At 44.6% G+C, this 27908-nt stretch overlaps 1 long non-coding RNA gene across 1 annotated transcript in view; it reads left to right on the top strand.

Moving 5' to 3' along the window:
• Nucleotides 1–27908, top strand: part of LOC132343347 (uncharacterized) — a 79975-nt gene that overhangs the window by 34444 nt on the left and 17623 nt on the right. The window lies entirely within an intron of this gene.

Raw genomic sequence — 27908 nt, 5'->3', positions numbered from 1 at the left:
TACTAAGCAGGAACTATTTCTTACAACCACTTCCATCTAATGTATTCTTAATGATTACCTTCGGGTAAATTGAAATCTATCATAAAAACAGATACATAAACATGTATGAGACACTAATTTTTCTTTTTTGTTTATTAAGTATAATAGAAAAAATTAATATCTTTAACAAATGAAATTACTGAGATCAGTGACAATAAAGAAAAACAATACCTAAGCATAATGATGGTGACATAAGCATACACAAGTATATGTGAAATGAATGAACACATGATGCCTCACCCTAGACCATATTTCTCACAGACACATAGCATCTAAGTTTCATGGGGAAAGATGAGGACAGGCTGTGATTCCATTTTTGGTCCCACTAGACATTTTAAGCATCTGCTCTGTGTCAGTCGCTACATCAGAACAAGGGAACAAAGATGAGCAAGTAAGTTGCTGCCCTCAGGAAGCTGCCTGGAGAGTGGGGTGATCTAAGAGTGCTCCTCTGTGCCCAGCACTCCAAGAAAATGGGTGTACTTGGTGCTGTGAGAGCACGAGAAGGAAGTGACTAACTCTGCCTTGGGGCACAGAGAACGTGTCAGAGAAGCTGGGATATCAGGGCTGGGTCTCCAGGACACTCCCTTTCCCAGCAGGAGCCTGACTCTAAGTTTGGGGACAACATCTGCCTTCAAGGGAAAAACCAGAGTTGGACCCCATGCCAGGCTTCCCAGCTTCTCTTTCCCAGACACCTTCATGGGGAGAAGAGGCAGACACAGACTTTAAGGCCATCCCTCTCCCTCCCTCCCAAATAAAGCCTCTCATCCAGCTCAGCCATCATTCAGGGTACCCAGTGAAGAGAGAGGGTATCCGGGGTGGACAGTCAGCCTCACAAATAAAATGGTAGAATGTAAAGGCCTCCCTGGTGGCTCAGACAGTAAAGAATCTGCCTGCAGTGCAGGAAACCTGGGTTTGATCCCTGGGTCGGGAAGATCCCCTGGAGAAGGGAATGGCAACCCACCCTAGTATTCTTGCCTGGAGAACCCATGGATGGAGGAGCCTGGCAGGCTATAGTCCATGGGGTCACAAAGAATCAGACACACACGCAAGAGAAACCAGGAATTAAAGCTGTGGTGTACCAACCCTCATGGGTGGGGTTGGTGGTAAGTGTCCAGTCCACCAGGTTGGTATTTTTATCACTGATGTTGTTGAGAATTGTTGGCGATGGAGATAAGAGCAGATTGACTTGTACTTAGTTCTGTTGTTGTTTTTAAATTCTCTACAGACAAGGCACCCCTTATTCCCTGCACCCCAGGAGGACTCCTCCCATGCTCCCTGTTCCATTTGTCAAATATAATAACTTCCTGAAAGTTCAGGAAAAAAAAACAAAACACTGAAAATTCAGACTCTTGCCCATGTCTTGGGATTTTGGACAGGTGCTGGCCTTCGATCCAAGGGACCCCACATCTCCAGGATTTGGAACAAATGGATATAAGATGCTGTAGGACATGCCTCTAGGACCACTCTGACTCTCTCAGAAATAGTCATCATAGCCCAGTGACAAAGTGACAAAGTTTTCCCAAATGATAATGGCAAGATGTTTTTTGGACCCAGAAATATTGATTTGTTGTTAAAAGAGACTCTAAAAAAGCTAACAGACTACAGCCAGAATCTTGTGAGCTTAGGCAAGTTACTTAACCTCTCTGTGCCTCAGTTTCCCATTCTAAGATGGATATAATAGTAGTACCTATTGGGTTGTGGGAATAAAATGAGTTAATACATGGAAAGTGCTTGGAATGGAGCCTGTCAAAGTAGTAAGTGTTGAGTGAGTGTTACCTATTTTTGTTAGTGGAGACAAGCCCCATTAAGCTGCTCTAATTTGATGTCATTACCATCTCCTTTGCTCAGTGATTTGGGGTTTCTGAATTCTACCTGAGATAAGATATTTAGGGGAAAAAATTCTCTAAGAATGCATGGTACTCTTCAAGAAGCATCTTTTCCTTGCATGCTTGCTAAACAAGTGGCTTAAATGGTAAAGAACCTTCCTGCAATGCAGGAGACCTGGGTTCGATCCCTGGGTCTCAAAGATACCCCAAGAAGGGAATGGCTACCCACTCCAGTATTCTTGCCTGGAGAATTCCATGGACAGAGGAGCCTGGAAAGCTACAGTCCATGGGGTTGCAAAGAGCTGGACACAACTGAGCGACTGTCAGTATCACTATCATTGCTAAACAAATGTTTTCAGGAGTGGAGCTCTTTGGTGCTATCACAGTAGGAAAACAGCATACAGAATATTATTGCAGGAATGCAGGGCGAAGGATATTGTAGAAATACAGCAGAAAGATTTCTATAGTAGGAATACAGCTGAAAGAGTTCAGCCTCCAAAGGCCATCCCTATTTTATTCTGGAGTTTCCACATTGTTCCTGGTTTCCATTTCCTATACATCTGAGAGCATCATCTCAGAGAAGGGAGTGCCCCTCTCAGTTTTACAATTCCTTTAAAAAGTGAAAAGTAATTGCTTCCTTATTACAGAAGCACTATATAGTACCTTCAGGAAAAAAATAGCTTAAAAGAAGAAAAATCCATGCTATTCTCCTCACCAGAGACACCCTCTGTAACTGGATCTTTTATATCACATACAGCTTTTAAAACAAAAATTGGTTCACAATGTATATATTATTTTGTAATTTGTATTTTTCATTTGACAATATGTAATGAACATCTTTCAGGAGACTCAGGGTCAATTCCCTAGGCTGGAGAGATTCTCCAGTGTTCTTGCCTGGAGAACCCCATGACAGAGGAGCTTGGCGAGTCACGAAGAGTCAGACACGGACTTAGCAACTAAACAACAAGTATTTCATTTGCTAGAGGGACCATTTTTTAATATAATCTTCATTGTTTAGCATTTAGCTCCTTTCTGGTTTCCAAAATTTTAAACAAGTTTGCTTGGACAACCACCTGAGGATAGCTGTTTGGACATATTCTTAGCTATTTCTTTAGTATAAATTCATGTAAATGATATTGCAGAGTCTCAAACTTGATAAGTTTTAGAGGTACATTGTCAGATCGTACCCCCCTCCCAGAAGTCTGTACTTTAACCTATGAAAAATTATTTATTTTTAAATTTAATTATTTTTTATTATTTCGCCAGTTGAGTAGGTAAAATACATCTTGGTTTAAGACTCACACACACATATATATAGTTTTAGGTGTGCAACATACTGATTTTATATTTTTATAATAAAATAATCACCACTGTGAAGTTTAGTTACCATCTGTCATTGTACAGAGTTATTACAATATTATTATATTATTGATTACACTCCCTGTGCTGTCCATTACATCCTTCCAGCTTTTTTATTTTATAACTGGAAGTTTGTACCTTTGAATCCCCTTCACCTGTTTTGCCCATCCCCCTAACCCCCTTCCCCTCTTGCAACCACTAGTTGTTAACTGTATCTATGAGTCTTTCTGTTTTGTATGCTTGCTCTTTTCTTTGCTTTTTAGATGCTACATATAAGTGAAATCAATGGTGTTTATCTTGTTTGACTTATTTCACTTAGCATAATACCCTCTTGGTGCATTCATATCGCAGACGGCCAGAATTCATCCCTGTAAAATGTAAAATGCAGTAGTTTGCAGTATATTCTCCAGGTTGTACAACTACAACCACTATCTAATTCCTAAACAATTTCATCACCCCCCCCAAAGAAATCCCATACCCATTAGCATCACTCCTCATTTCCCCCTTCTCCCAGTCCTTGAAAACCACTAATCTGCTTTCTGTCTCTATGGATTTGCATGTTCTAGATATTTCATATAAATGAAATCATGCACTCCATGGCCTTTTGTGTCTGGCTTCTTTCACTTAGCATAATGTTTTCAAGGTTCATCAATGTTGTAGGACAAATCAATATTTTGTTCCTTTTTATAGTTTCCATTGTATGGATATACATTTGGTTTATCCATTCATCAATTGTAATTTTATGATACATTTTCTGTCAGGGAATAGTATACTTCAGTGATTCTTAAAGTGCGGTCAACCTTCTGCATCACCTGGGAACTTGTTCAGAATGCCAATTTTCGGGTCTCACCCGATCTACCGAATTAGAGCCCCTGGGGTGGGGTTTAGCACTCCCTGGCTTCACAGGCTTTCCAGGTGATGCTGATGAGTGCTTGTTTGAGAATCACTGCTATACCTTATTGCCCTTCTTTCACACTTTCTTGTTTTTTTCTGTGTATATTAATTCCTCTGGCTGAAGTCTAGTGTTTTGGAACATGTATTTGGTTTCTAATTTTGTGAATTCTTAAGGTCTTCCTAAAGTTTTACTCATGATTCTTTCATTGTGAGACTCAGTAGTTAACTGGTGTTTAAATCTTTCTTTTGGACTTCCCTGGTGGTCCACTGGTTAAGACTGCATGCGTCCAATGCAGGAGTGTGGGTTTGATTCCTGGTTGGGAAACTGAGATCCCATATGCGGCACAGCGTGGCCAAAAGGAAAAAGGAAAAAACTAAACAGTAAACTTCCTCTCCTTTTTTTCTTTCATTTATAAACTCCATCTGGATTATTATTATTTTTCAAGATGTAGATTCTCTTCAAGAAGAAAATGTTCACATTTGCATTTAACTTTACTTCATTTAGAAGTTTCCCTGTTTTAGCTGGGTTTATTTTTCATTTATTTTTTAAAAACCAATTATTTTTCAGTCAGAAATGACACAGATGATAGAATTAGCAAACAATTAAAAAAATTTTTTGCCCACACGCTGCAGCATGTGGGATCTTAATTCCCTGACCATAGATGGAAGCCACACATCCTGCATTAGAAGGTGGAGTCTTAACCACTGGGTTTGGTTACTAAGTTGTGTCCGACTCTTGTGACCCCATGGACTGTAGCCCATTAGGCTCCTCTGTCCATGGGATTTTCCAGGCAAGAATACTGGAGTGGGCTGCCATTCCCTTCTCCAGGGGATCTTCCCAACCCAGGGATCAACCCCGGGTCTCTTGCACTGCAGGCAGACTCTTTACCAACTGAGCTACAAGGGAAGCCCCACCACCAGGGAAATCCCTTAGCTGGTTTTAGAGCTTATGATAATTTCCCTCTTCTTGGGCTCTGAAGTACTATAAAGCATAAAAACTACAATTCTCAGTATGCACTTGCCCCTGCATCCTTTTGTCTCCACTGCCTCCTTTATGGAGACCACATCTTGAGATGTATCTCAGTATGTGTCACCCTTTGCCTGACCTCTTTCTGCCAAGGCTGCCCTTCTCTGTATGGGTCTGTAGAGGTGGTTATACCGGGTGGTGTGGCAGTGGGGCAGGAAGAAGGGGTCTTGTAGTGGAATGCCCAAGAGGTGGGCTGCCTGGTTTTCTGATGATGATGTATAAATATCTTCCTTTCCTTGTCTTCTGTTGACCTCTGTTTTGAGATGTGAAGCCAGATCATTCCATGACCTGAAAACTAAAGGAAGTTTAAAAAAATGTCTGCTTTGTTTGCCTTATGTTTAATATCAGTTCCTCCTAAGATTCTTTTTTTTTTTGGTTGGGGGAGGAGGTGTCAGTTTTAAGCAACATGAACTCAAAAAAAAAATCCCTCCCCACCCGATTTTCATGGTTATGTTAGTGACAGGCTGAGAGGATGTTTGTTGGGGCAGGGTGGCCACACACTGCCGGGAAGTATGGAGGCACGTTCACGTCAGAGCCCATGTCTCAGGAGAGAGGTTCTTATCTCAGGAACTTGAGCCAGGGTGTTGCCTCCATGGCATTTTGGTTTAAAAAAAAAAAAAATCACAATTGGACAGAAAGGGACAGAGAAAGTACAAAATGAAAAGAGGCCTTTGGATTCCCAGAATTCTGTCAGTGAGAAGCAAACAGTCACTTTTCAAGGAAAAGGAAGGAAAACACAGAACTAACAGCCATGAAGATCATTCCTGAGCAGAAACAGGACTGAATCCTAATCAAGGATCTCCTAGCATTTGGCCAGCTGAGTTTCAAATCTGCTACTTACTAGTGACGTTGGTGAAAACTCCTTTTTTACCCCTTTTTGAACAGAAGCATTGATAGTGGTTATCTTATGCCTATTCCGTCATCTTACGTTGAGTGGGTGTTTCTCTGGGTGGTGCAGATAACTTGTATCTTTAGTGCAGATCAAGAGGAACAGCAATCAGGAGCTGCACTTGAGGAGTTTCATCTGCACCCGAGCTTGATTTTAATGATGGGCTGCTGCGTTCTGAGCTGGTACTCATGGGATAAGACTTCTGGTGGCCTTGGAAGGGTGGGTGTCTTTTGCATGTAGGAAGAATGTCAATAATTTTTGGTCAGAGGGTGAACTTCAGTGGTTTCAAAAACATGTCCACAGTTTAAAAATATTATCCCTGCAAGAGGTGGACCTTAATGCTCTCCCTATTGTGTGTAGGCTGGACTAGGTGACTTTTTTCTAATGAACACAACATGGTGTGAAAGCTGTTATGTGACTTCTGAGGATAAATGATAAAAGACGTAATGGCTTGTCCTTGCACTCCTTCTCACTGACTGGGCGGAAGCCAGCTGCCATGTCGCAGGGACACGCAAGCAGCCCTATGGAGGCATCCATGTGGCAAGGAACTGAGGCCTCCTTCCAGTGACCATGTGAATGCGTCCTCTTGGAATTGGATTCTATAGGTCTGGTTAAGCCTTCAGAGGACTGACGATCCTGCCAACATCTTGATTGAAACCTCCCGTGAGGTTCTAGGCCAGACCTACCCAGCTAAGCTGCTCCTGAGTTCCTGACCCACAGAAGCTCTGAGATAATGTTTGCTCTTTTAAACCACTATGTTTGGGGGGTAATTTATTATATAGCGGTTGTTAATTATTCCACCAATGCACTATTATTCTTGGAGAGCTTGATTCCTGATACCTTTTGATTTTTGACGTCTATCTGGAAAGAGGGATCCAGGTCAAAATCTCTCCAGAGACAGTGCATGTGGCAGAGATCTGCTCAGAGAGAGATACCTGTATCATAGATGTAATCATGGTAGATTGTTACAAGCTGGAAACAGGTGCCATCACATCCAAATCAAGAAACAGTTCACTGAGACTTCCCTGGTGGTCTGGTGGCTAAGATTCCACAATCCCAATACAAGGGGCCCGAGTTCAATCCCTGGTCAGGAAACCGGATCCCCATATGTCACAACTAAGACCCGGCAGAGCCAAATGAATTATTAAACAAACAAAATCAATAGTTTACTCTCAGCACCCTAGAACCTCCCTTGAGTTCCCTTCCAGTCATTACCCCTACAAGGGCAGTTACCATCTCGAACAGCAAAGATTAGTTTTGCCTGTTGTTGTACTTTGAAGTGAGGTGAAGTGGAAGTCGCTCAGTCGTGTCCAACTCTTTGTGACCCCGTGGACTATACAGTTCATGGACTTCTCCAGACCAGAATACTGGAGTGGGTAGCCTTTTCCTTCTCCAGGGGATCTCCCTCATCCAGAGATTGAACCCAGGTCTCCTGCATTGCAGGCAGATTCTTTACCAGCTGAGCCACAAAGGAAGCCCAAGAATACTGGAGTGGGTAGCCTATCCCTTCTCCAGGGGATCTTCCTGACCCAAGAATTGAACTGGGCTCTCCTACATAGCAGGCAGATTCTTTACCAATTGAGCTGCCAGGGAAGCCCTGTTAGCTCATAATTAACATAATTCCTGTTGTACTTTACATAAATGGAATTATACTCTTTTGTGTCTGGCTTTTTCACTCAACATTATGGGATGTACTCAAATTGTTGAATGTAGTCATAAATGGCTCATTGTAATTGTCCAGTGTGTGAAATCTCACAATTTATTATCCATTCTATTAGTGATGGGCATTTGGATGGTTTCCATTTTTTGACTATAACAAAAAGTCCAGGCTTTCGTGGTAGCTCAATGGTAAAGGAATTCACCCCAACACAGGAGACAGGGGTTTGATCCCTGGTCGGGAAGATTCCACAGGCTGAGGAGCAACTGAGTCCATGTGCTACAGCTATCGAGCTTGTTCTCTAGAGCCCAGAAGCCACAACTACTGCAGCCCATGCACCCTAGATCCTGTGCTCCACAACAACAGAAGCCTGATTTAGGCTTTAGTCTACACTGAAGCCTGACCACAATGAGTTAAATTCACCCATTCCAGTCCATTTCAGTTCGCTGATTCTTAGAATGTCGACGTTCACTCTTGCCAGCTCTTGTTTGACCACTTCCAATTTGCCTTGATTCATGGACCTGACATTCAGGTTCCTATGCAATATTGCCCTTTACAGCATTGGAACTTGCTTCTATCACCAGTCACATCCTCAACTGGGTATTGTTTTTGCTTTGCCTCCATCCCTTCATTCTTTCTGGAGTTATTTCTCCACTAATCTCCAGTAGCATATTGGGCACCTCCTGACCTGGGGAATTCCTCTTTCAGTATCCTATCATTTTGCCTTTTCATACTGTTCATGGGGTTCTCAAGGCAAGAATACTGAAGTGGTTTGCCATTCCCTTCTCCAGTAGACCACATTATGTCAGACCTCTCCACCATGACCCGCCCATCTTGGGTGGCCCCACGGGCATGGCTTAGTTTCATTGAGTTAGACAAGGCTGTGGGCCTAGTGTGATTAGATTGACTACTTTTCCATGAGTATGGTTTCAGTGTGTCTGCCTTCTGATGCCCTCTTGCAACACCTACCGTCTTACTTGGGTTTCTCTTACCTTGGACGTGGGGTATCTCTTCACGGCTGCTCCAGCAAAGCGTAGCCGCTGCTCCTTACCTTGGACAAGGGGTATCTCCTCACCGCCGCCCCTCCTGACCTTGAACGTGGAATAGCTCCTCTAGGCCCTCCTGCGCCTGCACAGCCACTGCTCCTTGGACGTGGGGTTGCTCCTCCCGGCCGCCGCCCCTGGCCTCGGGCGTGGGGTAGCTCCTCTCGGCTGCTCCTGCGCTGTCACAGCCTGGCACTCTCGGCAGCCACCCCTGACCTCGGACGCGGGGTAGCTGCTCTTGGCCGCTAGGGCAGGAATCCCTTAGAAGAAATGGAGTAGCCATCATGGTCAACAAAAGAGTCCGAAATGCAGTACTTGGATGCAATCTCAGAAACGACAGAATGATCTCTGTTTGTTTCCAAGGCAGACCATTCAATATCACAGTAATCCAAGTCTATGCCCCAACCAGTAACACTGAAGAAGCTGAAGTTGAACGGTTCTATGAAGACCTACAAGACCTTTTAGAACTAACACCCCAAAAAAGATGTCCTTTTCATTATAGGGGACTGGAATGCAAAAGTAGGAAGTCAAGAAATACCTGGAATAACAGGCAAATTTGGCCTTGGAATACAGAATGAAGCAGGGCAAAGGCTAATAGAGTTTTGTGAAGAAAATGCACTGGTCATAGCAAACACCCTCTTCCAACAACACAAGAGAAGACTCTACACATGGACATCACCAGATGGTCAGCACTGAAATCAGATTGATTATATTCTTTGCAGCCAAAGGTGGAGAAGCTCTATACAGTCAACAAAAACAAGACCAGGAGCTGACTGTGGCTTGGATCATGAACTCCTTATTGCCAAATTCAGACTGAAATTGAAGAAAATAGGGAAAACCACTAGACCATTCAGGTATGACCTAAATCAAATCCCTTATGATTATACAGTGGAAGTGACAAATAGATTTAAGGGACTAGATCTGATAGATAGAGTGCCTGATGAACTATGGAATGAGGTTTGTGACATTGTACAGGAGACAGGGATCAAGACCATCCCCATGGAAAAGAAATGCAAAAAAGAAAAATGGCTGTCTGGGCAGGCCTTACAAACAGCTGTGAAAAGAAGAGAAGTGAAAAGCAAAGGAGAAAAGGAAAGATATAAGCATCTGAATGCAGAGTTCCAAAGAATAGCAAGAAGAGATAAGAAAGCCTTCCTCAGCGATCAATGCAAAGAAATAGAGGAAAACAACAGAATGGGAAAGAGTAGAGATATCTTCAAGAAAATCAGAGATACCAAGGGACCATTTCATGCAAAGATGGGCTCGATAAAGGACAGAAATGGTATGGACCTAACAGAAGCAGAAGATATTAAGAAGAGGTGGTAAGAATACACAGAAGAACTGTACAAAACAGATCTTCACGACCCAGGTAATCACAATGGTGTGATCACTGACCTAGAGCCAGACATCCTGGAATGTGAAGTCAAGTGGGCCTGAGGAAGCATCACTACGAACAAAGCTAGTGGAGGTGATGGAATTCCAGTTGAGCTATTTCAAATCCTGGAAGATGATGCTGTGAAAGTGCTGCACTCAATATGCCAGCAAATTTGGAAAACTCAGCAGTGGCCACAGGACTGGAAAAGGTCAGGTTTCATTCCAATCCCAAAGAAAGGCAATGCCAAAGAATGCTCAAACTACCGCACAATTGCACTCATCTCACACGCTAGTAAAGTAATGCTCAAAATTCTCCAAGCCAGGCTTCAGCAATATGTGAACCATGAACTTCCAGATGTTCAAGCCGGTTTTAGAAAAGGCAGAGGAACCAGAGACCAAATTGCCAACATCCACTGGATCATGGAAAAAGCAAGAGAGTTCCAGAAGAACATCTATTTCTGCCTTATTGACTATGCCAAAGCCTTTGACTGTGTGGATCACAAGAAACTGTGGAAAATTCTGAAAGAGATGGGAATACCAGACCACCTGACCTGCCTCTTGAGAAATTTGTATGCAGGTCAGGAAGCAACAGTTAGAACTGGACATGGAACAACAGACTGGTTCCAAACAGGAAAAGGAGTACGTCAAGGCTGTATATTGTCACCCTGCTTATTTAACTTATATGCAGAGTACATCATGAGAAATGCTGGACTGGAAGAAGCACAAGCTGGAATCAAGATTGCCGGGAGAAATATCAATAACCTCAGATATGCATATGACACCACCCTTATGGCAGAAAGTGAAGAGGAACTCAAAAGCCTCTTGATGAAGGTGAAAGAGGAGAGTGAAAAAGTTGGCTTAAAACTCAACATTCAGAAAACGAAGATCATGGCATCCGGTCCCATCACTTCATGGGAAATAAATGGGGAAACAGTGGAAACAGTGTCCGACTTTATTTTTTTGAGCTCCAAAATCACTGCAGATGGTGACTGCAGCCATGAAATTAAAAGACGCTTACTCCTTGTAAGAAAAGTTATGACCAACCTAGATAGCGTATTCAAAAGCAGAGACATTACTTTGCCAACAAAGGTCCGTCTAGTCAAGGCTATGGTTTTTCCAGTGACCATGTATGGATGTGAGAGTTGGACTGTGAAGAAAGCTGAGCGCTGAAGAATTGATGCTTTTGAACTGTGGTGTTGGAGAAGACTCTTGAGAGTCCCTTGGACTGCAAGGAGATCCAACCAGTCCATTCTGAAGGAGATCAACCCTGGGATTTCTTTGGAAGGAATGGTGCTAAAGCTGAAACTCCAGTACTTTGGCCACCTCATGTGAAGAGTTGACTCATTGGAAAAGACTCTGATGCTGGGAGGGATTGGGGGCAGGAGGAGAAGGGGACTACAGAGGATGAGATGGCTGGATGACATCACTGACTCTATGGACGTGAGTCTGAGTGAACTCTGGGAGTTGGTGATGGACAGGGAGGCCTGGTGTGCTGTGATTCATGGGGTCGCAAAGATCGGACACGACTGAGCGACTGAACTGAACTGAACTGACCACAATGAGAAGCCTGGGCACCACAACTAAACTTAGCCCTCGGTTGCTGCAACCAGAGAAAAGCCTGTGTGCAGCAATGAAGACCCAGCACAGCCAAAAATAAATAAATAAAATAAAAATTATTTTACAAAATCCAACCATGAACATGTAAGACATAAATTTTATGATATGTATATCTAAAGATTAATGAGTATGCAAGTTACTTTCCATGGCTTGACTTTCAAACATGGAAAAGAGGAAGCAGAAGACTGTAACAGCTGAAGTCAGTGTTCCCCAGAGCTAATCTGAATCACTTCTGTGACTGAACAAACAGCACAGAGCGACTCCCATTGGAACCATTCATTCCTTCATATTTGTTGACTGCTGTTGAGGGAGAGTGAAGTCCTTTTTTCCAGTAGTTTTCTACATGGCATGGAGTAAGGGAATTGGGCAAAGACCCACATGTCTGGAATCAGAGCCAGAGATATGCCTTAATGAAGTTAGTGTGGAGAAATCAAGGAGGAGGGGATCTTGGACACTCAGAGTCGGTTGGCGATGGGGTGAAAAAATAAAGGATGTTTCAGGAGGAGGAAATTAAAGGAGAAAAGTAACACAAATTGGCATTATTTATAGGGCTTCCCTGGTAACTCAATTGGTAAAGAATCTGCCTGCAATGTAAGGAGATCCTGGTTCAATACCTGGGTCCAGAAGATCTGCTGGAGAGAAGGGATAGGCTACCCACTCCAGTATTCTTGGACTTCCCTGGTGGCTTAGCTGGTAAAGAATTCGCCTGCAATGTGGGAGACCTGAGTTTGATCTCTGGGTTGGGAAGATCCCCTAGAGAAAGGAAAGGCTACCCACTCCAGTATTCTGGCCTGGAGATTTCCATAGATTATATAATCCATGGGGTCACAAAGAGTCAGACATGAGTGAGTGACTTTCACTTTCACTTTTCATAAGTAACTCAACTAATTAAAAATTATTTGAAGGATCTCACAAGTGGGAAGAACATACCTTCATTCCAGTGCTTCTCCTACTGACATCCCCATTGTTAAAGAGGATGGCAACTGTTTTCTACAGTAAACACACACACATACCCACAAACCCAGAAAAGACCTTCACTTCAGATACAGCTTTCTGGGATTTCTCTTGTGGCCCAGTGGTTAAGAATCCGCCTTCCAATGCAAGGGGTGAGGGTTTGATCCCTGGTTGGGGAACTAAGATCCCTCATGCCACGGGGCAACTAAGTCCACGCACTGAACCTAGAGAAGCCCACACTCTGGATCTCATGCTCTGCAACGAGAAGCCCACGAGTCACAACTGGAGAAAGCCCTCATGCTGCAACAAAGACTCAGTGTAGTCAAAAAAAAAAAAAGATACAGCTTTTTTTTGAATCAAACTTTATTTTATTAAAGATTAATATGTCTGCAATTAGAACACTGGGAAAGATTGAAAGCAAAAGGAAAAGGGGGTGTCAGAGGATGAAATAGTTAGATAGCATCACGGACTCAATGGACATGAGTCTGAGCGAACTCTGGGAGATAATGGAGTACAGAGAAGCCTGCTATGCTGAAGTCCATGGGGTCTCAAAGAGTTGGATATGACTTCGTGACTGAACAGTAACAACAGTGTCTGCAATGGAGACCTGGCTTAAGTTAAAAGATGCCAAGCTTGTTTATCCATCCATTGAACCTATTGTATTAATACATGTAAGTCAACGTCCTGAAACCACTGAGTATTCCTGTGAATGATGGATGGCTCGAGACAAACCAGTTCCTAGGGAACTTACTGCAGCTCACATAGAGTGGTTATGAAATTGTTAAAGAGCGAATTCCTGGGAAAGCTTGCCACAGGAAGTTTGGTAAAGTTGATGGTATCTGCATGGTGGGGGAGACATTTTTAAGTTGTTCTCAGCCTGGAAATAGTTCCCTTCACCAAAAAAAAAAAACGAATAAAAATGTTGTAAAAATTCCTTCATGGCTACAGTTGATGATCAGAGATGCAGACTACTGGCTGGAGAAAGAGTTTTGGGCAAGCGGAGCATGGTCTGAAGATGGAGTACTGCTAGAGCCATGCAGAGGGCATTTTGTATTCTATGCACCAGAACTCATAGCATGGGCACAGGTCTGTGTAGTAGCCAGTAGGAACAGGTCTACTTAGAGCTGAATGAACTGTTGATGAAGACATGCTTACAGAGCAAACTCTGAGCAACGGTGGGTAAGAGAGAGGCAGGTGATCACTACTGATATAAAAACAATGAACAAGGGAAGAAACCATGCAATCCATGTTGACTATGACATTGCAAAGGCCCCAGAAAAGGACATGGAGGTGAGGTACCTCCAAGACAATGACAGAAGAAGAAGATTCCAGTGGCTTGTAGGACACTTCTCTCTCTCACAAAGGGCTGAGGGTCTCAGTGGTGGAGAAGTGGCTGTGGTCAACAGAACCCCCCATGTTGTAGAGTGTTTGCATCATAGCAACACATACACACATGTATCATTCAAATTATTCTGGAAGCGGAATCTGGCACATAATATATGATGAATTCTATTCTTAGTAATATGAGTTACCTGGAGAAGACCAGCCCAATAGATAAAAAAGACCAAATATAGGGACTTCCCTGGTGGTCCAGTGGCTAAGACTCAGTACTCCTGGTGCACGGGGCCTGGGTTCCATCCCTAGTCAGGGAACTAGATCCCACATGCTGCAACTGAAGATCCTGTATGCCTCAATGAAGACCTGGCATAGACAAATAAATAAATATTTTTTAAAAAGACCATGAAGTGAAAGTGAAAGTTGCTCAGTTGTGTCCTACTCTTTGCTACCCCATGGATTGTATAGTCCATATGGCCTGAATTCTCCAGGCCAGAATACTGGAGTGGATAGCCTTTCCCTTCTCCAGGGGATCTTCCCACCCCAGGAATCGAACTGGGGTCTCCTGCATTGCAGGTGGATTCTTTACCAGCTGAGCTATCAGGGAAGCCCCTCCGCCCCCTCCAATAAAAGACCATGCAAATTATGAAATTTTTTATTCTAGTTCTGTGAAAAAATATCACTGGTTTGATAAGGATTGCACTATCGAGTGTAAGATGGCTGGCTGGTGAGAAGTTGCAGTGTAGCACAGGGAGCTACATGGATGCTCTGTGATGACCTGGAGGGATGAGATGGGGGTGGGGGGAGGAAGGCTAAGGAGGGAGGGGATGTATGTATAATTATGGCTGGTTTGCATTGTTGTATAGCAGAAACCAACACAGCATTATAGAAACTTTTTAAAGTGTAAATAAAATAGACAACCAAAAAGAAAAAAGAAAACCAAATAAAAATTATCCATGAGGATACAACCTGGAAATAAAAAAAAACACAAGACCAAATGCAGTAATTCTTCATCCTGCCTTTAAAGTTCTAAAAAAGAAACTTATCAGCAGATTTCTGGGCAAGGTGGCCTCCACCCAGAGACCAGAATCCAGTGTTCATTGGAGTGCCCACATGGCCTTCTCTGGTCTGATAGTGAGAGTCTGTGATGGGGCAACAAGGAAAACCCAGGCATGTTCTCTCCCAGGGATATGTCCTAGTCCTGCTCTCAAAACATGATGAGTCTGTGCAGAGTCACTCTGCTGGCAGTGGGCCTGTGTGGACAGTGAGCTTGGCCACCAAGAAGGAAAAATCCACCCTTTTCATGCATAAACAAGCACATTCTCTCCCTCCTATCTGGGGGTCTTCAAAGTTACCTTCAGAGTTCCCTGCTTGTTCCAGTCTTCCTGTAGCTGCAAGAGGGATTACCATTAGACATACCATTTCCTTGGAGCTCACCTGGAAGGAGTGATTTCTCTAGGACAGCTGGAAAACCTGCTGGTCATCAGTGTGGCTGAACACAAAGGCCCTTGGGGGAATATGAGGGAGTTCAGTCCCTTATTTTACAGTTAGAGAAGCTGAAGGAGAGCTTCAAACTTAGTTGGAAACCCACACTGTGGATTTCCCTGGGGGTCCAGCGGTTAAGAATCCACCTGCCAATGCAGAGGACACGGGTTCCATCCCTGGGCTGGGAAGATTCCACATACTGCATGCGGACCAACTAAGCCCGAGCTTACTAAGCCTGCATGCCTAGAGCCCGTGCTGTGCCATAAGAGAAGCCATTGCAATGAGAAGTATGAGAGCTGAAATTAGAGAGTAGCCTTCAATTGCTGCAAGTAGAGAAAGCCCAATGCAGCAACAAAGACCCAGTGCAGCCAAAAAAGCAAAAACGAACACTGTTAGCTGACACATTCCCAGTAGGCCTCCCCCACCCCCACCCTAGGCAAGACCGCTCCGATTAGTCTCTCTGTACAGTGGCCTGCATTATATAGATGAGGATCTGGGGGCAGAGAGGCTGTGGCCTGTCTGGGTCCTACTTTGAGGGTCAGTGTTGCTGTACTTGGGCTGAAGAAGCCCTGGTTCTAGACCCCTTTTCCAGGCTTCTTCCATTGGCACTGCTGCTTGCCTGGGGTTAGGAACCCCTACCTGCCATCCCTTCCCCTCCTAAACATAAATGAAAATCCTTCCAAGTCCTTGTTTTCAAACCTAAAGGCAGAGAGGCAAAGAGTCTAGGCCTCCAGAAAAGGTGTGTCCAGGAAAGGGGCGTCCATGTTGCTGAGGCCACTCTACCTGTTGACGTCAGGTGCTTGCAGCAACAGGTATTTCTAAGTCAGGGCAGCTTGTCGGCGGAGTGGACAGCTATGGCCACTCAGTCTAAGGACTGCTGCCTCAGAACTTACATACGGGGATATCAGAATACTCAGAGGGTTTAATCCTCTCTCCGGCAGCCTTTGCCCTTGGTATTTCCTGAGGACAGTGTGGGGCCTGCAGCGACTAGCTTTAGGTCTGACTAAGCATTTTTCTCTGGAGAGGAGCAAGCTACAACGAGGACCACATTCCTGGATGGGTGTAAGACCCGGGGGAGAGGCAGAATGAGGTCTGAGAGCCAGGGCTCGTGGCCTGAGGCCTGGCTGTCCCTTCAGAGAGGGGAAGACCTAAAGGCATGTGGCTGTACATTTACATGTGCTGAACTCAACTGCAACCTATGGGTAGGCTTCTGGAACAAGAACAAACCCAGAATTCTCACCAGTAAAGATAAAGACAAGGAGCTTTCCTCTGGGAATCCGTTGTTCCTAGTTGTGAAATACCGGGTAGAGGAGGACCCCTACATGCTGTAACATGTTGCTGTTGTTCATTTGCCACGTGTGTCCGACTCTTTGCAACCCCATGGACTACAGCATGCCAGGCCTCCATGAATATTCATTGGAAGGACTGATGCTGAAGCTGAAGCTCCAATACTTTGGCCACCTGATGTGAAGAAATGACTCACTGGAAAAGACCCTTATGCTGGGAAAGATTGAAGGCAGGAGGAAAAGGGGTGACAGAGGATGTGATGGTTGGATGACATCACCAACTCAAGGGACATGAACTTGGGCAAACTCCAGGGAGGCCTGGTGTGCTGTAATATATGTGTGTTTCAAAATCATTTTTTTGGAAACTTGACCTTGGGTCCTCTCTGAAAGTTTGTGCCAATTTAGAAAATTGCTGTTGTTTGTGTATAGTGTGAGATGTCTATTAACCAGCAGGACCTCCAAAATAAAAATATCCTTTTCACTACTGTGTGGTGATAAAGGCCAGAACAGTGGGGACCTTTGTGGGTGGGCCGTTGACAGGGAGGTGGTACGAGGGAGCTTTCCGGGGAGCTGGAAAGATTCTAAACCTTGCTCTGGGTGGTGGCTGTGTGAGTATGTGTGCATGTAAAAATTTTAAAGTCATCAAGGTGTACACATAAGATGTGTAAGATTTGTGCAATTTTACTCTTAAGTTATGCCTCAATTTAAACAAAAAAAAAGAGAAAAATTTAAATGCTGTTTTCATTGCTTTGATAAACTCATAGTTTGGGCAGGACGTTTTCATTTCCAAAGCGCCAACGTAAGTGACTTCCATATTTCAAGCCATCTCTGGGCTCTCACTACAATACCTCTCAGTGCCCAAGCTCTTGCCTCATAAAACATGACTGATTTTTAAGGGTCAAAGACGATTTTCTCCATCTGTCATTCTCATCCACAGCAAATTTGGACATGTCATTCAGAACGTGGTACGGAGGTCCTGATGAAATTGGAAAAGCATTCAGAGATAAAAATCATTCTGGGATGAATCCAGACACTTCCTGCCCATCTCCAGATGTCACAGAGCTGGAAGCCACCCTCCCGGGGGAAGTGATTCAGTCGGCCTCAGCCAGATGTGTAGGAAGCCGCGCTGGCCCCGTGTGCTAACACTGTCCCGATTGTGCAGAGCATATGCTCTCAGTCAAGAGTGAAAAATGCAGGCAGGGGCACATGCCAGGAGTCTTTCAAGCATGGCCCACCCGTCAGCCTACAGCGCAATGCACTGATCCGTCCAGTCAGCAGATGTGTGTCACCACCACACAGGCCGGGGCTGGTTAAACGGTAACAGAGCCCAGTGACCTAATACACACACTCAGCCCTTCCTGAGAACCTCGCGCCGCGGCTGTCAGGCTATAGGATGCATGTCAGCTTGATCCCGAGACCGCCTGCCTGGAACATCTGTACTGGAACCACATGGAGTGGCAGCCACACCCTTGCCAGCACCCAGCAGTGTGTCAGCGACCTTGCCCAGCAGACCAGCAGTCTGCTGGTGCCCAAGTGCAGAGTTTGAGCTCTGTGTCACTGTGAATCATCTTGAACTGCAACCACATGGCAGGCTGTTTGGGAAACACTGTCTAGTCACCGGGTTCTCTCTCAGGATCTGGCTTTCCAGGGGCCTGGGGTGCCTACAGGAGAACCCCTCCCTTCCCCCAGCAAGCCTCTAGCCTGCTCCCTGCCCCTCCTGTTAATAGGAGTGTGGGATGGCCTGAGTGTGGGATTTGCCCCCCTGTTCTAAACTCTGAGACAGACTTTGCAGGAGGCCTGCCTGGTCTGATTAAAGAGGGGGTAAATGTGATTCCCCTGGTGACTCAGTGGTAAAGAATCCACCTGCCAATGCAGGAGACAGGGGTTGGATTCCTGGGTTGGGAAGACCCCCTCGAAAAGGAAAATGGCAACCCAGTGTTCTTGCCTGGAAAATCCCATGGACAGAGGAGCCTGGCGGACTACAGTCCATGGGGTCACAAAAGAGTTGGACACAACTGAGTGATGGAACAACAACAAATGTGCCTGCACGCTCGCTGATAGGCACCAGCACACACTTCTACGGGTGTGAGAGGAAGTAGGCACATACGTACAGTGTCCTTCAGGGAGAGACAGACACGAGATAAGGATAGAGAAACCCCAGACGAAGCCAGGAAGCCCCGAGTGCACGCAGTCCCTTGGTTGGCCAACAGCAGCTAATACTGCTCTGAGACAGAAGTCATGGCATGTGGTTCTCGTGGGCGAATATACCTGGGCGGAAGTAGAAATATTTCTCAACAGTCATTCCCACTTACAGCGCAGAGACAGGCCTTGGTGAGCTGTGCCCCTCGTGCTTTTATCTGCAGACCTCCCAGCCTCTGTGGCATTCACTGATGGCGCATGAGGACTCTGTTCCCCGGGCGTTGATAGAGCCCGTAGGCTGTCATTTTTGGCAGAGGCACACACCTGTTCTCTTTCCACCCAGACACCAGGAGAGCCAAAACAACTTTAGTCATCACTTCAACTCATCAACACACACACACACACACACACACACACACACACACACACAATGAATGCCTTTTTGTCCACACAAGGATCTAACTTTTTAAAAAGTTTTATTTATATTTTTGGCTACACCACAGCATGAGAGGATCTTAGTTCCCCGACCAGGGATGGAACCCACGTCCCCTGCAGCAGAAGTGCAGAGTCTTAACCACTGGACCACCAGGGAACCTTGTAATCACGGCTCCGGTTATTTAAAAGCCAGTGGTCAGTGGTCAGAATGGCAAGACCAGAGGAACTTCCTCATCCACGGTGTGTTCCTGTCCCTTTGGGTGTTGGCAGTACAGGCTTGGGAGATTGTGCACATAGGTCCATCTGCCAGTCACCCTTTCTGTACCAGGCACTAAAAGGAGTTGCTCAAAAATGGGCTGAACCTCACATTTGTGGGATGGATCCCTCCCCTGGCAGAGAGAATCCTCAGGAAAAAGCAGTGGTCATGATAATACACACCTGGGGCTCATCACCAGTCATTTACTTGGCTTTAGTATTTGTTTTTGTGCTTACGTTGGAACATGGGTCTGCCTAAGGCTGTGGGAATTCACAGCACTTTAGATAAACTAAATGTTCTTCCCCTTAAAGACCTGACTCAGGCAGAACCGGAGGTGGGTTAGTCTCCTCTACTCTTTTCCCTCCCTGCTCAGAAAAAGCATCAGGAAGCCCTTGGTCTTTCCTGGTGGGGGGGCGGGCAGGGGCGGGTGGGCAAGAGTCTTTGGAGGTCATGGTGTCAAAGGAAGTGGCTGGCCTTGGGGAAGACCCCACTGTCCTCCCACCTGCCTCTGTTCAGCAAAGCTGCCACCTCCCTATGACACCCAGTCTCCTAAAAAGCTTCTTCCTTAACAGCATGGATTTGAGGGGCCACTGAGAGGGCAAAAATGGGGTGCCTGCTGTTTTACACAAGTGTTTATTTTGTAATTGTACCTTGCGTATTTTTGCTTATGTGGTGAAAACTGTCCAGATGGTTCCTTATCTTCAGGGAAAAAGACTAGAGAGGTGAATACAAGGTCGGAAATTATAGCGGAGAGTCAGTACTCCACGAAGAATGCCATCCTTAGAATGTAAGCGTCCCAAGGCCAAGGCCCTTTGTATGTTCTGCTTCTCCAGCACTTGAAGTACAGAACAGCACTTGGTCAACAGGGATGCTCAACAAATATTTGCTGAATGAGTGAGGTGAAATAGTCTGTTTAAAAGGCCTTACCATCTCTAGAAATTCTGGGCTGTCATTTTTCCTTTCTTTCTTTCTTTCTTCAATATTTACTTCTTTCTCAGCTGTGCTGGGTCTTAGCTGTGGCATGTGGGATCTTTCATTATGGACTCATCTTTGTGGCGTGCGGGCTTAGTTGCCCTGCAGCGTGTGGGATCTTAGTTCCCTGATCAGGAATTTAACCTGCATCCCTTGCACTGAAAGGCAGATTCTTAACCAGTGGACCACCAGGGAAGTACCTGGGATGTTGCTTTCTTAAAAACAACAAACAAACAAGCACCCTCTCCCCAAATCAAAACCTAGGGGGAAAAACCCCCAAACAAACAAAACCCCTCATTAACTCTTGATTTTGACAGGAAAGGGTAAGGAAGGTCCGCCTGGGTGTATTTGTTCATTCAGTATACATTTCTTACACCCCAGTCCTGTGCCAAGTCCTGGTCCGGAACCCGTGGGACTTAAGCCGATGAAAGAGCACACCCCACCCTCAGAGTAGCTCCCCGGCTGGTGTCAGACAGACCTGGGCTCTGATTATCACTGCACAATGTGAGGAGTGTTCTCTGGTCCTGGAGAGGGGCTCCATGAGCCAGGGAGGGAATGACTAACTTCTGACTTTGCCCCTGGGGCCTTAGGGAAAAAGGCTGGGACTTGAAGCCGTAACAGGAGTTCACATGCCTGGCAAGGGGCAGAGAGAGGGAAAGAGTCCAAATTCTCATCTTGGACCATGGTTCCATCAGATTACACACTTACTAGAGCTGTTGACAAGGAGCCAAACGGACAAGCAAAAAGTTGGCTCTTTTCCTCTTGTCTCTCTTCTCTTGGGAGAGATGCTAATGAACAGCAGTGGCCAAAAAGGCGGGCGAGAGTAAGGAAGATGCTGGGTCATGGGCCAAGTGGATAGCCAGCCCCTTCCGACTCTCGCAGCCTGGGCCATGTTTGGTGTCTGTGATGCAGTTGGATGCCTCATAACCTCATGGCTTCTCCATCAGGCTGGCCCCTCAGCCGACAGAGGCCCCAACCGTGACATCCACTCGTTTTATCACTTTGCAGAGAGCCAGCCTCTGGGGGCTGCTTGATCAGGACAACATGATAATATGATACGCAGGGATTCTCGAGACAAAGAGTAACTGCTCTTCAGAGAGTGGGTGCTGCTAAAAACTGGTTGCCCGTTAATTGCTGAGAAGTAGAATATGCCAAGGTATCTTAATTCAAATCTTACCTCACCGTCCTAGGGACCTTTTGTTGCTATAAGTAAGGATGGTCCTTGGATCCAAGAAGAAAATTAAAGGCTGCTCCTGAGATGAGCACAGTCATTTGGATGAAAGAAAACACATGGTTGCATTTAGAAATCAGATCTCGACAAGATGAGACACCACCTCCTGCCCAGAGACGATGGGCCACAGGAGGCAACGCTGGAATTTATGTGAGGGTACTTTTTGCCCTTATTACAGTGGGGGAGCCTGACACACGTTTCAGGCGCTAATTAGTTCTTGCATCTATTGCCATCAGTGCACGTCATGCGTGCCCATTTTCCTGATGGGAAGACTGACGAGGAGGAGATGGGTAGAAAAAATGTGCTGGGAGAAAGACATGATGCCTTGTCTGCTTAGCTGTGTTTGCCCAGGCAGAACAATTTTGCTTTTGCCTGAGGGAGTTTGTTTCCTGCTGAGCTCATAGGCTCTGCCCTGCAGGGTTTAGGTCCATAATCCATCCCTGATTTTAGAATAAAAATGGCAAAATATACTACGTTGGACAAAAGAGCATGCTTTTTAAAGTTTTTTAAAATTTATTTTTAATTGAAGGATAATTACAATGTTGTGCTGGTTTCTGCCACACATCAACATGAATCAGCCATAGATATACATATGTTCGCTCCCTCTTGAACCTCGTTCCCACCTCCCTTCGCATCCCACCCCTCTAAGTTGTCACAGAGCACTGATTTTGAGCTCCCTGCATCATGCAGCAAATTCCCAGTGGCTATCTACTTTATATGTGGTAAAGTATATGTTTCCGTGCTGCTCTTGTCAATTCATCCCACCCTCTCCTTCCTCCACTGTGTCCGCAAGTCTGTTCTGTATGTCTGCCTCTCCATTTCCGAGGAAGGACATGCTTTCTGGAATCAGCCTTCTCAGGTTTAAACTCAGGCTATGGCATTTACCAGCTGTGTGACCTTGACAAATTTCTGTTTCTTTTTTTTTTTTTTAATATTTATTTGCCTGTGCCAGGTCTTAGCTGACCCGTGTAGGATCTAATTCCCTGATTAGGGATCAAACCTGGTCCCCTACATTGGGAGCGTAGAGCCTTAGTCATCAGACCACCAGGGATGTCCCCCTTGGCTAGTTTCTTGGGTAAGAAATTGTGCCTCAGTTTCTTCAGCTGCAACACGGCCTTGATAATAATTCTTTTTTTGTAAGATCATCATTAGAATTAACTGGTTATTTGTAAAGCTTTTGAATAATACCTGGCCCACAGGAAGAGTTAAGCATTAGATTGATCTTTGTGAAATTACCAATAAGTGACTGCTTTTGACCTACGAAAAGCAACAATTTCATATGACTCATTCTGATTTAGATATAAAAGAGTTTTAATATAAATATTTATAAAATAACATTTATAGTATTTCATGTTTCTATTGTTATTGCTCTAGTTATTGTCACTTAGTTTATAACTTGATTATTATATTTATAATACTGGTTTGTAATATGTCTATTTTTCATTTACTCTTTCAGATATATTTTGAGGGAAATGTGCAAATTCTTTTTTTTTTTAATTAGATGTCACAGGATGGTGTGGGTATCATGTGCCTGAATTGGTAACCAAATTCTCCAGCTGAGAAACAAGGAGCCTGCATTCTGGGGTTGGGGAACTGTGGCCGAGGGATGCTGGGGAAAGCACCTCTGCAAAAAGTGTGGGCATCGCCCTGGCAGCCCCAGCCTCTCGACACTGGCTGGAGGAGGAGACCTGGAGGAGGACAGACTTAGCCTGTCGGGGAGAGGAAAGGGCTGTTTCTCTCTTGAAGCCAAGGCATGGATGCCTCAGAGAGATCCCTTGTCAGATTGATAGGATGTGAGTTTGATGTGTCCTGGCTCACCAGGGACAGTGAGCCCTTGATGTAGCCTGATACAGCAGTACCTAGGTGTGGGAGAGGGCCTTGGGGTGAGCTGCAGGGTGGGGGCCGTGGGAGAGAGGGGAAAGGAGCTACCTTCCCATTCCTTGGCCTCTGGCCTTGGAGTTTCAGTCCCAGCCGGAACATACAATCTATTCTGCACAGGTCCATGGGTTTATTTATTTACTTATTTTTCAAATATTTCTTTGGCTGTGCCTAGACTTGGCTGCAGCAGGTGAGCTCTTCATTGTGGTGTGGGGCCTTCTTTCTAGCTGTGGCTCAAGGGCTTAGTTGCCCTTCAGCATGTGGAATCTTAATTCCCCGACCTGGGATTGAACCTGTGTCCCCTGCATTGGAAGGTGGATTCTTAACCACTGGACCGTCAGGGAAGTCCTGGCCCATGGGTTTAATAGTGAGAGCTTGAGGGTTGGTAAGTTTGGGAGCCTGTGACCACTACTGAATGGGGCATCAGAAGTAGGCAGCAGGATGCTGTGAGCTGGGGCAGGAAGACACAATCCAAGAGTCTAAGGGGGTCATTAGTAGATCTGGGAGGTGCCCAGGAGGGAGCCCTTCTTTGGTGCCCTAATGAAGGCACCACGCGCTGTCGTTAAGCCCATGTGTAGTGTATTACTGCTGTGTGAGAAAGAATGTCGCCCCATCTAGGGCATGTGGGATAGTAGTTATCCTTCACTTATTCCTCCAGGCCCCAACACTGGTCCCATTTTGGAAAGATGGAGGGAGGGGAAAGGCTGATGAGACAGACCACAGAACTCAGCAGACAAAGCCCCAGATCTAGCCTTACCTGGAGAAAATGAAGACATCTCTGACTGGGGTATAATAATAGCAGAACTTACATAGTGTTTATTTTGTGTGCCTGGCACTCCTCTAGTGCTTTCATTTCATCTAACCCTGGCAACAATCCTATGAGGTAGGTACAATCATTATTCCCATTTTACAGATGAGGAAAATGGGGGCACAGAGAAGTGTAGTAACTTGCCAAAGTTCTCAGTTAGTGAGTGTAGAGTTGGGATTCTATACACAGCTGGATCCAGAATCTATAGTCTTTCATGGAACCCAACAAAATATATTTTTAAGTGTGTTTGTTGGGATGGTTCACATTCATCGTTTTAAAAGTCTTTATTAAATTTGTTACAGTATTGCTTCTGTCTTATGTTTTGGTTTTTTGGCCCTAAGGCATGTGATATCTTAGCTCCCTGACCAGGGATAGAACCCACACCCCTGCATTGGAAAGTGAAGTCTTAACCACCGGACCATTAGGGAAGTCCACAAAACTAAATCTTAAGAATCGAAATAAGACTATTTTCAAAGAAACAATAACAAATAAATGGATGAACAAAATGTGGCCAAGAAGTTATAAACCAGAATGAAATGTCATCAAGGGTGCTACTATCCAATAGGAAAAGAGGGTCTGACAGAGCATGACTAACACACTTTCAATAAATAAAACAATCTTATTAATCTGCCCAATGGATTGAGACTCCTTGATAAAGTGCTTTCCCAAAGACTTCTCAGCTCCTTCCCGAGAAAGTCTGTGAGGCAGTCGCTATTATCATTCTACTTACACAGATAAGGAAACCAGAGGTTCAGAGGCCTTAAATGAAGTGCCCAAGGTTACCCAGCGACAAGGAGGGTCTTTGAAAGTAGTTCTTACTGGCTTTTGGAGAAGGAAATGGCAACCAACTCCAGTACTGTTGCCTGGAAAATCCTGTGGACAGAGGAGCGTGGTAGCCTACACTCCATGGGGTCGCATAGAGTCGGACACAACTGAGCGACTTCACTTTCACTTTCATTTCACTGGCTTGGAATGCCTTTGGTTCTGTGGAGCTGGCCACATGAAGCTGACATTCAACATGAAGCTAATATGGATTTTTACTAGGCTTCTGGTCTAGTTATATGGACAAAACATGGTGTAGACTGGGTTATGAGGGAGAAAGGTGGGAAGACCAATGAGACGGAGGTACACATTTGACTTTCTTAGTGGGTAGAGGAAAGAGGGGCTCAAAGTCACACTGTACGGGCGTGTGTGCTAAGTTGCTTCAGTTGTGTGCGACTCTTTGCAGCTCTATGGACTGTAGCCCACCAGGCTCCTCTGTCCATTGGGATTCTCTAGACAAGAACACTGGAGTGGGTTGCCATTTCCTCGTCCAGGGAATCTTCCCAACCCTGGGATCAAACCTGAGTCTCTTGCATCTCTTGCATTGGCAGGCAGATTCTTTACCCCTAAGCCATCTGGGAAGCTGAACTTACCATGTTGTTGTTGTTCAATCGCTAAGTCCTGTCCAAATCTTAGGGACCCCATGGACTGCAGCATGCCAGGCTTCCCTGTCTTTCGCTATCTCTTGGAGCTTGCTCAAACTCATATCCATTGAGATAGTGATGCCATCCAACCATCTCATCCTCTGTTGCCCCCTTCTCCCCCTGCCCTCAATTTTCCCCAGAATCAGGGTCTTTTCTGAGTCAGCTCTTCACATCAGGTGGCCAAAGTATTAGTTTTAGCTTCAGCATCAGTCCTTACAATGAATATTCAGGACTGCTTTCCTTTAGGATTGACTGGTTTGATTTTGCAGTCCAAGGGGCTCTCAACAGTCTTCTTCAGCACCACAATTCGAAAGCATCAGTTCTTTGGCGCTCAGCCTTCTTTATGATACAACTTTCACATCCAGACATGACTATGGGGAAAAAGCATAGTTTTGACTAAATGGACCTTTGTTGGCAAAGTGATGGCATGATCTTAGTTTTTTGAATGTTGGGTTTTAAGCCAGTTTTTTCACTCTCCTCTTTCACCCTCCTCAAGAGGCTCTTTAGTTCTTTGCTTTCTGCCATTAGAGGAGTATCATCTGCATATCTGGGGTTGATGTTTCTCCCAACACTGCTCACCTATTTCATCTGTTGATCGCTTTCCTGGGAACAAGGCCCCTCCTCTGGAAAACGCAAAACTGAGAAGGGAGCTAGTCCAGCCGTTTGCACTCAAAAGGCAAGTTTTTAAAACATTCTGGGGATGGTGACTGATCTAAAGGGCTTTGCTGTCCCAGCAAGGTAAACATTTAGACTAACAGCATAGTAATAGGTTGTAATTCATAATGTCACACGGTGGTTAATAAAAACTTGGGAACATAATCCATGATGAGTGCTCTTAAAATGGTTATAAATCTAAACATTGTGTTTCCTTCCTTGTGTTCTAATTGCAGAGGTGTTCAAAATTAGTCATATAGCACCATGAAGATTTAATGCCATTTAGGGTCACCAGAAATACGTATGAAAAATTAAAAGGCTATACTGACAGTTTAACTGATGGTTGAGGGAGTTCAGGGTTCTACCTTCTCCTCTCAAATATTTTTATATATTTCACCTTAAAGGTGAGGTCTGAGTAAGAGAGTCTCTTGAGCATCTCAGGCTTCTAAGTTGTATAATTGTGGAGATTTTCTATCTTTCCCTAACATTTAACTGTGGAAATTCCAGGTTTACCAGATATTCTTTGATTGAGAGAGTTTATATTATTTTATCAAGCCAGGATTAATGAAATAATGAAAATTTATTTGTATGGAATCCCATCTTAAAAATAGGAAAGAAAGCTGGTGGAATCTGCAATTTTAAAGTTGCTATTATAAAATGTTTTGAAATTTGACATTATTATTTTATAGCTTTAGATTGAGAGATTCTCTTCTTGAGAAGTTTTATGCCAGTGAGAACTGTAGTGATGTATCATTTTTATTCCTGTTATTGATTATTTATGCCTTTTTTCTTCTTAATTAACATTGCCAAGGGTTTGACTACTGGAGTGGGTAGCCATTCCCTTCTCCTGGGGATCCTCCTGACCCGGTATTGAGCCTGGGTCTCCTGCATTCCAGGCAGATCCTTCACTGTCTGAGCTACCAGGGAAGCCCCTTCTATCAGTCTATACAGACTCAACTTTTGTTCTGTAGAGCCTCTCAATTGTCCTTTCACTCTTTATTTCATTGGTTTTTGCTCTTACCTTTATTATGTCCCTTATTCTCCCTTATTTGGATTTTCTCAGTTTCCCAAGATAAACACTTAGATAATTGATCTTGTTTTTCTAACATATACATTTAAAGACATAAATTTCCTTCTAAGCCTAGCATTAGCTGTATTCCACACATTGTCATATCATATATTCATTATATTTATTAAAAGTTATTTTTGTTATTGATGTATAGGTAATTGTACTGCAATCTTGGAACATATGCCGTATACTTTCAAAACTTTGGAATTTTTAAG

Source organism: Bos taurus, chromosome 21 (genome assembly GCF_002263795.3).
Source record: "Bos taurus isolate L1 Dominette 01449 registration number 42190680 breed Hereford chromosome 21, ARS-UCD2.0, whole genome shotgun sequence".
NCBI lineage: Eukaryota > Metazoa > Chordata > Mammalia > Artiodactyla > Bovidae > Bos > Bos taurus.
The sequence above is the reverse complement of the archived record's forward strand: the minus strand, read 5'-3'. Positions and strand labels throughout refer to the sequence as shown.